Source organism: Leptonychotes weddellii, chromosome 13 (genome assembly GCF_054177405.1).
Source record: "Leptonychotes weddellii isolate Sample4059 chromosome 13, ASM5417740v2, whole genome shotgun sequence".
NCBI classification, from domain to species: Eukaryota; Metazoa; Chordata; class Mammalia; order Carnivora; family Phocidae; genus Leptonychotes; species Leptonychotes weddellii.
Window position 1 is genome coordinate 52,730,242 of NC_138381.1, and position 12,044 is coordinate 52,742,285.

Genomic DNA, 12,044 nt, shown 5'->3' on the forward strand with positions numbered 1-12,044 from the left:
TTAAAAAAGGGATTGATAAGATGTTGGTTGATAAAGGGAAAAAGAAAAATTCAAAAAAAGAAACTTAAAAAAAATTAACTTTGAAAGTCTAAAGAATCATGGGAATAGGCCATGAATTCTTTGTGCTGTATTCCCCTAGCGCTGGAGTTCTGCCATTCTCATTGATGGGTAAACTTGGTCTTGGCTGACTGTTCTCCCTGATCTTCTGGGGGAGGGGCCTGTTGCCGTGGTTCCCAAAGGTCTTTGCCGGAGGTGGAAGTGCCCCGCCCTTGCCAGGTCCGGGCTAAGTAATCTGCTCGGGTTTGCTCTCAGGAGCTTTTGTTCCCTGCAAGCTTTCCATACAGCTTTGGAGGCGGAGAGTGAAAATGGCGACCTCTCAATCTCCGCCCTGGAGGAGCTGAGAACTCGGGGCCCTGCTCCTCAGTGTGCCCCCAGAGAAAAGCAGTCAATCACTCCCGTCTCCCCAGTCTCCGGCCGCACTCTGTGCCCCCCCGGCCTGTGACCGAGCATTTCTATCTCTGGCACCCGACCCCGTGTGGAGTCTCCAAACCCAGCAGATCCCTGCGGTGCACTCCCGCACCACTCCTCCCAGGGGAGGAAGGAGAGTCTCCCCGGATCTGCTGCTTGTTGGGTCCCTGCTGGAGGAGCAGTGGCCCGACTGTGCCGCGGATCACGGTTTATGGCCACCCTGAGCTGAGAGCCCGCGCCTGGGCTCCGCCTCTGCAGCCGGCTTCCCTGCTCCGATACCTGGGAGCTCTGCTACACTCAGGCACCCCTGGTCTTTCTGTGACCCCGAGGGTCCTGAGGCCACACTGTCCCATGAGGGTTCCACCGCCTGCTTAGCCACCAGAGCAACGTCCCTCAGCGGAGCAGACTTCTGAAAGTTCCGATTTTGTGCTCTGCTGCTCTATCACTTGCCAGAAGCGGCCGACGGAGGCCCCTCCCCCACCGTCTATCCTCCCAAATATCGCCTCGGATTCACTTCTCCTCATGTCCTACCTTCCAGAAAGTGGTCGCTTTTCTGTTCAGAGAGTTGTTGCTATTCTTTTCTTTGATCTCCTGTTGAGTTCGTAGGTGTTCAGAATGGTTTGATCCCTATCCAGCTGAATTCCTGGGACCAGACGGAATCCAGGTCTCCTACTCCGCCGCCATCTTGCTCCGCCCTGGGAGATAAAGTTTTAAAATAGCCAATAGCCAATGCTTAACCCAGTGCTTGGCACACAATAGATCCTCAACTTATTTGTCCAATATATATTTCTGTTGAATCATTCAATGCAGTTTTTCATGGGAACCTGTGGGAGAACGTTCTCTCAAGAATGAATATTAGGAAAAGCGGTACTTCTAGTTCATTTTTATTCTACAAATACTGTGGATGTTGTGATGGGTTGTGTTTTCTTTCTTTGCATTTGCTGTGAGAATGCTTAGAATCTATCTGACAACGAGTCATTTTTGTGCCACTCTGTGCCCAGTGTTATTCTCTTGACCTTATGTTCCTTCCTTTCAAATTCCCTATGTGGTTATTTGACCATTCCTGTATCATTTGTATTTTTCTAAGCTTCTTTCAATCCTTCCTGGAAAAAGCAAGCCATAAACATATGAAAAAAAATAATTAGGCACTGCAATGAGACACCATTTTGCACCCACTGGGATGCCTATAATCAAAATTATGGAAAATATGAATGCTGGCAAGGATGTGGAGAAATTGGAGCTCTCATACATTGCTGGTGAGAATGTGAAATGGCACAGCTGCTGTGAAAGGCAGCGTTGCAGTTTCTCAACAAGTTGAACATAGAGTTACCGTATGACCCATTCCACTCCTAGTTATATACACAAAGGAATTAAAAGCAAGTGTTCAGGGGCGCCTGGGTGGCTCAGTCAGTTAAGCATCTGCTTTCTGCTCAGGTCATGATCTTGGGGTCCTGGGATCGAGCCCCATGTTGGGCTCCCTGCTCAGTGGAGAATCTGCTTCTCTCTCTTCCTCTGCCATTCCGCCTGCTCTTGCTCTCTCTCTCTAAAAAATAAATAAAATCTTTTAAAAGAAAAGAAAACGTTACGCTAAGTGAAGAAGCCAGATAAAAAGGCCAAATATTGTCTGACTCCATTTATCTGAAATGTCCCGAAGAGACAAACCCATAGAGACAGAAAATAGACTAGTGATTGCCAAGGTGGGGTGGGGGTTATGTGATTGCTTAATGGGTATTGAGTTTCCTTTTGAGGTGAGAGAAATGTCCTGGAATTTGATAGTGGTGATGGTTGCTTAATATTGTGACTATACTCAATGCCACCAAATTATATACTTTTAAGTGGTTAGAATGATAAATTTTATCTTACATGAATTTTAACACACACAGACAACATTAAGTTCTTAGGTACTTGGTGCTCCTCTCTTGTAAGGTGGTGCAGCTCTGAGGACTGAGGGACTGAGGCTGTCCTGGGTGGTTTGCTGCTAGGACACTCCTCCTCCCAGCCAGCCCCACTCTGGTCACTCACCTCTCATCACCTCCACCCCCAAATCCCCCTCTCTGCCCCTTCAAGTCTGAACTTCCCTTCAGACCAAGCATAAGCCTCCAGGAAGTCTTTCTGATTATTCCAAGCACCACTGATCTCTGCTCGCTTGCTTGCTTGTTCTTTTCTTTCTTTTCTTTCTTTCTTTCTTTCTTTCTTTCTCTCTCTCTCTCTTTCTTTCTTTCTCTCTCTTTCCTTCCTTCATTCCTTCCTTTTTTAAAGATTTATTTATTTATTTATTTATTTATTTATTTATTTATTTATTTGAGAGAGAGAGAATGCAGGCACATGCAGGAGTGGGAGGAAGGGCAGAGGGAGAGAAGTTCAAGTAGACTCCCTGATGTCATGGGCCTGCTGAATCTCATGACCCATGAGATCAGGACCTGAGCCAAAACCTAGAGTCAGTCGCTTAACTGACTGAGCCACCCAGATGCCCCTGCTTTTCCTTGTTTCTTAAAGTAACCATTAAGTTCTTGACTCTGTGCATCCTTATCTTTTTCACTAATTGTTTTCACATCTTCATTACTGTTGTCATTTTGGCTAATACAGGTGAGACCACTGGTCCTAGTTTTTGCAGATCTTCCAAGAGCCTGAGAATCCCTGCACACAGCAAAATGAGACATTAAAGACATGATTCCTGCCCTAAAGAAGCTTCTAAAATTAGTTGAGCAAACAAAACATATATACAATAATAGTGAAATGTCAGTGCAAATAAATGCTTTAGGAGCTCAAAGGCTATTGGGGCCTTTAGCCAGGAAAGTGATTCCTTTAATCAATTCATTCACCTACTATGTGCCAGGCACTGTGTTGAGTCATGGAAGATGATTTTTGATATCTGAATAGGGTGATATTTGAACAGGCTTTCAAGAGTGGGTAGGATTTATGTAGCTAGAAAAAAAAGTAAGAATCCTGTCCTGAGCAAAAAGAAGAATGTACAGAAATACAAGACTGGAAAAATACAAAGTGTGAAAATAAACCAGCTTAGCTTATGGAGAATATTTGTGTGACATCAAAAAAGATCTGCATATACTGGCATGAAAAGATGTTCTAGATATGCTAAGTGGAAAAAGCAAGTTGTAGTGAAGTATTCTTAACATAATTTCATTTTTCACAAACATATGTTAGTGTATGTGACTACAAAAAGAAGAAATATACTCAAAACTAGGAGCAACCGCTGGGGGCTAAAATGGCAAGGGGCACTCATTATGAAGTTCCATAATTTAACATTTTTTCCCCAGCAAGCATGTATTACTTCCATGATGAGAAGGGGACAAAAGGTAAATTAAGATAAATTAATAAATATTTTAAATAAATAAGTTACAGAGTTTAGACCTAATTTGGTAAGCAATAATGAGCCACGTGTAAATACTGAATTTTGGGAAGCCTTAGGGGCTTTTGAGAATGCTTTGTAAATATCTCAATAGTCCTTGATAGCCCTTTGCAAATCTCTGCTGAAATAACATCTTCTCCAAGCAGGTGGGGTCTGCATGCTTCCCCAGTGGTCTGCTGGGTCTCCTGCAGCCCCTTGGCACGCCCACCCCAGCCCCTTACTCCCCACTCCCATGCGGAGGAGTACTGTTCCTTTTACCTGGTGGATCAACAACCATTCATAGCAGAGGTAACGGCAAGGGAATGAATTTATTTATTTATTTATTTATTACTATTTTTAAAAGATATTTTTAATTTATTTATTGATGCAAACGTTCAGTATGTATTTATTGAGAGAGAGCTCTCGCACATGGGTGCATGAGCAGAGGGAGGGGCAGAGGGAGAGGGAAAGAGAGAAATTTAGCAGATTCCATGCTGAGGGCAGAGCTGGATGAGGGGCTCAAACTCATGACCGCTCAGATCATGACCTGAGCAAAATCAAGAGTCTGATGCTTAAAGACGATTAACCCAGTGAGCCACCCAGGCACACAAGAAATCCATTTTCTTTCCTCATTCTTTAGATAGCTTTGCGGTAGATCCATAACAGAACAAATAGGAAGGCTAGAAGGGAAGAGAATGATGGAGAAAGGAGGTTTCTCTTCAAATGGGCCTTCCATCCCCAGTAGATCTTTCCTCCCACAACAGCAGGCCGGGAGGGTGATAGGCTGTGGCTCACTTTAATTCAGATCTGTAAAACCAGATCGGCTCATTTAGTTGAGTCAGCCAAGTAGAGAGAGGTTGAGAATGGGACTGTGGGTTCCAAAACAGAATCCCCAGCCCCTAAAGTGCTGGCCCCTTGGGAGACAGAGTAGTTTTCCCCACTGGGAAAATAACTGTATACACTACTTTAATATTAATCATTCTAAAAATATATACACTACTTTATTTTTTTTCTAAGATTTTATTTATTTATTTGACAGAGAGAGCACACAAGCAGGCATAGTAGCAAGCAGAGGGAGAGGGAGAAGCAGGCTCCCCGCTGAGCAGGGAGGCCGATGCGGGACTTGACCCCAGGACCCTGGGATCATGACCTGAGCTGAAGGCAGACACTTAACCAACTGAGCCACCCAGGCACCCCTATCCACTACTTTAAAATGTTGATATATCATGAATATCTCCATGCCAACAATATTCATCTGCAATACTAATTCTCAAAGTGTAATTTGGGGACCCTAGGAGTCCCAAGACCTTTTCAGGGGGTTCATGAGCTTCAAACTCTTTTTATTTAAATTCTAAAACATTACTTGCCTTTCTCATTCTCCTGTCACAAGTTTCCTAGAGGCTACATAATACACGATATTGCAACAGTATAAATGCACAAGCAGACATAAAAATCCAGCTGCCTTTTATTAACTTTGACATTAAGCAGAATAGCACAAATGTAAAATAATGCCATTTTTTTGTTTTTGAATATGTACTTATTTTTCATAAAATGTTGTTCATGTTACCATACAAGAGAGTCTATTATTTTTAAGTGAAACAACAGATATTTCTTAAATTTCTCTTTTTAAAAAAGATTTTATTTATTTAAGAGATAGAGAGCAGGCATGAAAGGAGTGGAGGGAGGGGTAGAGGGGGAAGAAGAGGGAAAGAATCTCATGCAGTCGCAGACTCAGTGAGGAGCATGGAGCCCGACTTGGGGCTTGATCTTAGCACCCTGAGATCATGACCTGAGCTGAAACCAAGAGTGGGAGGCTTTACTGATTGAGCCACCCTGATGCCCCATTACATTTCTCAGTTTTAATATAAGAAGTTTTGATAGACAGAACACACAAAAGTACCTCTCTGGTGTCCTCAGTACTTTTCAAGAGTGTAAAGGGGTCCTGAGACCAAAAATGTGAGAACCTCTGATCCACAATATCATGTTTTAATAGCTGATTTAGTTCACTGCACTGGAGTATCACAATTCATTTAATTAGTAAGTAATGCCAAAGAATAAGATCCTTAAAGTTAAATTTGTGTACACTCTTAATTACGTCTTTAAGATAATTTTCAGGGATGATTTTTAACATGCATACTTATTCACTTACTGTACAAAAATGGACTAACATCATTAATGTAATCCACCCCCTCAGCCAATCAACACTTTCCATTCTTTCTGTTTTGACTACTAGTTGAAGACTTTATCACTAGGTCACCATTTCCAAGGGGAAAGTACCTTGTGGCTCGTCTAGCTCAATGGGCTCCAACTTAATCACTTTGAAATCTTTTTAAAAAGCAAATTCCCAGGGTTGTGGGAAAGAACTGAGCATAAATCTCAAATGCCTTTATTTACATGTTTACTGTCGGTGGAATCAATTCATTCTTCTAAAGTACCGGCTGAAATGAGTGCTGCGTCATACATGCTCCTGGAGCCCTCTCCGACTGAGGATTGCGGTGGTGCGCTGTAGCCATCTGTGTAGCCGTCTGTCCATCCTCTCCGAAGACCAGTGGCCTCCTTCCTGAACAGCACCCACGGCGCCTCCTCTCTTCTATTTCCCGTGCTAAGCCCAGTGCCAGGCACTCATTGAGCGCGCAGCAAATTTTAGTGAAGTGCTGAACGAAGACTCTACCCTAGCAGATCCTTATTCAGTAGGTCTGAGACAGAGCCCAGAAACGTGCAGTTTAAATAAATCCTGCCTCCGACCTCAGTTAACAAGAGTTCAAGGGTAACGGGCTGGGCTGCTCCACCACTAGGTCTTGAATCCCCGTAACGGACAGATACAGCTGCTTCACAGGGTTGCCGTGGGGAGTCACTGAGCTAATGCACGTCGCATTCTCGGCTCCGTGAAGAACACAGGCCAAGCGCAGAGACTGGGCCTCACAGAAAGTAAGCCGCAGCCCCAGGTAGGCGACAGAGAAATCCAAGATGGGGGCAGGGAAGGGCGGGGGCAAGGCGCGCGTGGGTGCCCGAGTGGGTGTCCCTGGGGGCGGGAGTGTGGCCTCTGTTGGGCGTGACCGGAGGGCGGGGTGGGGCCTTCGTGCGTGAGCGGGGCGGGGTCCCAGTCGGGGGCGGGGCCTTCGTGCGGGCCGCGCCGGGACCAGACTGGAGGCGGGGCGGTGGGCCTGGCGGGCCGCAGGCGGGGAGGGCGGGCCCGGGGCGTGCGCTGACAGGAGCGCCCCGGGAGTGAGAGACGCCTCCTGGCGGGAGCTGGCGGCAGCGTGGAAACGAAGGCGGGCGGAGGGACAGGGGAAACTGCGTGGGGGTGGGGGAAGGGTGGCGGCGGGCCTGTCTCTTTAAGGTGCCCGAGGCTCGCGGGCGCTGCGTTGAGGGACGGCGCGGAGGCGCGGCCTGCCTCCCTCGCACAGCCCCGCGGCTCGCCCAGAGCTCGGCCGACCTGCGGGGGAACGAGGGCCAGGCGGCCTCGCGGCGCCGCGGCGCACGGTGAGCGGGAGCAGGCGGGGCAGGGTCTGCGGCCGGGGAGGGTCCGGGCCCAGAGCACCGGCCTCTGGAGGCCGAGGCCGCGGCGGGCTCTCGGGGCCGGGAGAAACGGAGCAGCTCCCGCGCGGCCTGGGCCCCGCCTACGCGCAGGACAGAGTGGGGGCGCCGCCCGGTGGGTGCTGGGCGCGGGCACGCAGGCCGGCGGCACCTCAGCGGCCCTCTCCTCTGCCTCGCTGGTCAGCGGCGCGTCGGTGAGCCGAGGGTGAAGAGCCGCCGTAGCCTCTGCCTCCTCACCCGGCAGCAGGGGCTCCGTGCAGCGCACAAAGGCTGCTGTCAGTGCCATCCCCCTTGGGACCACACACAGGTCGCCAGAGCCTGAGAAACTGGTCCCGACGTAGGAAGACAGTTCCGCTGTGGTATCGTTCCTCACTCCTTAGAAAAAAAAAGGGAGGCCCTTTAAATAATTCTGTTACCTGCTTTATATATGCCCTTATTTACTTGAATACTTATTCCAGTAAGATTTTGGGAGTAGTATGAAGACAATCAGAAGAGATGGAAAAAAAAATCCCATTTTTAGTGAGTGTAGGATAACTAGTTATGGATAAAAATCACTTTTCAAATACCTTCTTTGGCCCCCACGAATATGCACCAGAAATCATCCGACTGTGTATGTGGTGTTAAATAAATTAGAAAATTGGGTTACTAACGGTCTTTAAGAATAGTTTATGGGCCTCAGTAACAGTCACCAGGGCTTTCTCTTTGAAAATTGAGTCATCCCGGGTGCAAAGCCCTTTATTCTTTTCACCTTCTTATTGCTTTTGTTTTATTGTACTTTATAATACTTAGAATAAAAGTTTACAGTAATCATAAAGGCCCTATAAACTCACCTTTTATATATTCAACATCAGTAGTCATTTACTTTACTTGATTATATTTTTGGGAGGGTTTGTTTTAACGCCAAGAAGTTATATCTTTTAAAACAACTTAATAAGCATGTCTGTGGTTTAGCCACTGTCAGGATTTGTGCTGGTCTTTTTTTCCTTCTTTTTTTCAAAGTGTACTATCTTCTTAATAATGTTGAAGAATCTATGGTACCTTTGGTGTAGAATTAAAAGAATATCTTCACATTTTAATAAATTACTCAAGAGTTCTTAATGCAATTAATAATTTACTATCCCCTTTGTTATTTGCTGGGTTATTTAAGGAATGACTGTCAACTCCTTTCTCTGAGCTGCTTCATTCTGGCTAATTATGTTAAGAGATAAAATGAGATGGTCATAAATAATCATTAGAATAATTTGCATTTTTTAAATGTGTTAAATTGGGGCACCTGGGTGGCTCAGTCGGTTAAGCAGCTGGCTGCCTTAGGCTCAGGTCATGATCCTGGGGTCCTGGGATCAAGCCCCACGTCCGGCTCGCTGCTCATCGGAGAGCCTGCTTCTCCCTCTCCCTCTGCCTGCCACTCTGCCTACTTGTGCTCTCTGTCTGTCAAATAAATAAATAAAATCTTTTAAAAAAATGTGTTAAATGTTTTAAATTATGATACAATATTAATAGTTTTAAATATGAGTTTAGAGTTGAATAATGGGCCTAAAACTAAAGTTGAATAGTAGTGGAACAGTATTAAAACTAGTTATTTGCCTCAGTAACCTGATGGTTTTTATATACATATCATATATGTGTATGTATATGTATATGAAGTTGGCTGACAAGACATTACTTATATAAAAATTGTAGTTTGTTTTGACTGTTTAATCATTCATTGAGTGTCCTTTAAATGATCACTCAAAAGTCTTTTAACACAATGAGTCTTGTTTTGCTTTTCATTTCTGTATGTGTTCTTAATCTAGCCCTTGCCTTTGAATTAAAGGTGTTTTTTTTTCTTTTTGTTTGTTTAGCTTCCTGGGAGTTGATTGTCTCTGAAGAAACATGAAGACACACTGTGTTGTTATGCTTACTCTAGCCATCCTGGTATTCCTGACATGGGTCCCTGTGTCACTGAGTTGTAACAAAGCACTCTGTGCTAGTGATGTGAGCAAATGCCTCATTCAGGTAGGACTAAGTGTACTTTTATTAATATTAAAATGTAAAAGAGATAAAGAGTGCATATATACAGATATAGTGTGTGTGTGTGTGTGTGTGTGTGTATTACAGTGTAAGGCCTGAGTATTAAGTCAGCTCCTGAGGTACTGAACCATGACACACTGGTCTGGGTTTTTGCCCCCGTAGTTTTCTTGCATATTCCCAAGGTCAGATTCAAGAAGTTTGGTGCTGAAAATAATATCCAGTTTCATAAATATGCTATTACAAAGTGATGAGCACTCCAGTCAGATAAAGTAAAGGGTTTTCTTGTATTATCTAGTTTATATACCAAAGAAGCTCAATTACTATATTTAGAAAAAAACTTAGCTAGTCAAATAATAGAAAAATTGTTCCCTTATTATAAAGTAATAGTTGTCTATTCTGTGCAACGGTTATCCCAAATGTAGCAATTAATGCAGTAAACATTTATGTCATGCAGTGTCTGAGGGTTAGGAGTCTAGGAGCAGTTGAGCTGGGTGGTTCTGGCTCAGGGTCTCTCACAAGATTGCAGGCAAATTGTCGGCTGAGATTGTGGAGAATCTGCTTCCAAAACACTTGACAATTATGTCTCTTTCAGTCATCAGGATAAGCCTAGGGATGTAGCTACCACTGTCATTTTTCTGAATAAAAAATTGAGGTTAAGTAATTTGGTTAGGTTCATGTAGCTAGTAAGTGACTGTAGAATGAGGTCTTTAACTCCAAAGCCTGTGGCCTTCCCACTAACCATACTGGTTATTACTCCATAAAGTTGTGTTAATTAGTGTTAATATAGCTGTTCTCTTTTTTCTCATCCTGTTAGACCATCTGCAGTCTTGTGCCTTTTGTGTGTGTCTGTATTTATTAGCCTCCCTTTTAATTTTTGGTTGTTGGCTAAGAAATCCGGTAACCACACATATTAGAATTCTGTGTAAGGTATGAGTCAGCTGTAATTCTGACATGGAGCAGTTGTGTGTATGTACTCTAAGTGATAATGATTTTTATAGATTTGAGGTATTTTGTATTCATTTTGGACATTTTGGTCCTTCTCATTAATAGTTGATATCCTTGCAAGCCTGACCTTTGTCTGAGTGTAGTTTGCCACCATCTCATACTCTCTTTACCCTTACTTTGCATTTCAAACCAAAACATTGAAATAGAGAAATTTGTTGGTTGGTTTGTTTTTATTTTTTTTCACTGTGAACATTTTTTCAAGCATAAATAGAAAAAGAGAGGAGTATAGTGAAGGGCAGTCCTGCAATTAACTCAGGCTACCCATGTTTCATCTCTGTTCCTCTACACTGCCCACCCCAGCTATGTCTTAATTTTAGGCAAATTCCTGATACTGTTTTATCATAATTCTAATATCTACATTTTAAAGATAAAAACTCTAAAACACAGATATTAGCAATTTACGGGGTGCCTGGCTGGCTCCATTGGAAGACCATGATACGATCTCAGGATTGTGAGTTCGAGCCCCACATTGGGTGTAGAGATTACTGAAAAACAAAAACAAAAAAAACCCCCAAATAATCTTAAAAAGAGTTAACAGTAATTTTAAATATCATCTAATTTTATACATGGAAGTCTTGATATAGCATGTCTACTTAGGCTCATGCTGGCAGAAAACTTTGTAGTCTGTATGTGAAGTCCAGCTTTGTGCTCTGGTCTGATGGAGAAGTGGTGCCCCTTCCCATGTTGCTTCAATGTAGCTTTATTATTATTAGAAATAAAGTATCGCAGCAATTGCTATGTTCATGTTCAGGTAGAATTTCACTTAAATGCCACATTATTTTTGACTCTCCAAATCTATAATTTCCATTAGTTCAAATAATTAAAAATTGGATTTTATTAAAATAACTTGCTTGGTAAAGGAGTATTTTAAAAAGATAGCTTTTGGTTAATATTGATAAATACCCTCAAAGGTTTTTGGTTTGTTTCTTTTGCTTTTAAATTAAAAAATATGTAGGAGCACCTGGGTGGCTCAGTTGGTTAAGCATCTGCCTTCAGCTCAGGTCATGATCTCAGGGTACTGGATCCTGTTCCCCACTCAGCGGGGAGTCTGCTTGTCCCTCTGCCCTCCCCCCACTTGTGCACACTTTCTCTCAAATAAATAAATCAAATCTTTTTAAAAATTAATTAATTTAAAAATATGTAATACAAAATACTTCAAAAAGTAAAGACTACTATGAGTGTAAAAACTGAAAATTGAGTGAGCTTCACCTGTTAAATGGTGACTCTAGTAAATTCATTGGAAAGAAGCTAGGACTTGTTTTCTTTACCATTAATTCAGTGATGCTAACATTTCTCAGATTCCTGTTGTTCCTTCAGAGGCAGGAATTATCAAATCTTTTTCTGGAGTGGTAGAGACAACACTTCTGGTGCATAGTGGCAGAGTATTTGAAGCTAAAAATATTGCAGGCTTGAGAATTGGGGATTTTCTTACTCATTTATTCACAAACACTTATTGGACATTGAAGGAAAATGTGATTAGTTCCACCATTTGACTGATTTTGTGGTCTCCAAAATTCCAGCAGATTATTTCACATTCTGAGCTTTATTTTCCTTGTATTCCTCTTACTATGGCTATGTAACCACCCCAGAAATCAGTGGCTGAAAACAACGTTGATTTTGCCCATGAATTTGCATTCTGCCAGCGTGGGTGGGGTAACGCATCTCTGCACCACACAGC

At 43.3% G+C, this 12,044-nt stretch overlaps 1 long non-coding RNA gene across 1 annotated transcript; it reads left to right on the forward strand.

Moving 5' to 3' along the window:
• Nucleotides 1-7,049: 7,049 nt before the first annotated feature.
• LOC145716895 (uncharacterized) lies at nt 7,050-11,108 on the forward strand. The gene is made up of 2 exons (XR_014139847.1): nt 7,050-7,297; nt 9,193-11,108. It is a non-coding gene; the product is annotated as an uncharacterized LOC145716895 (long non-coding RNA).
• The last annotated feature ends 936 nt before the right edge of the window (nt 11,109-12,044 follow it).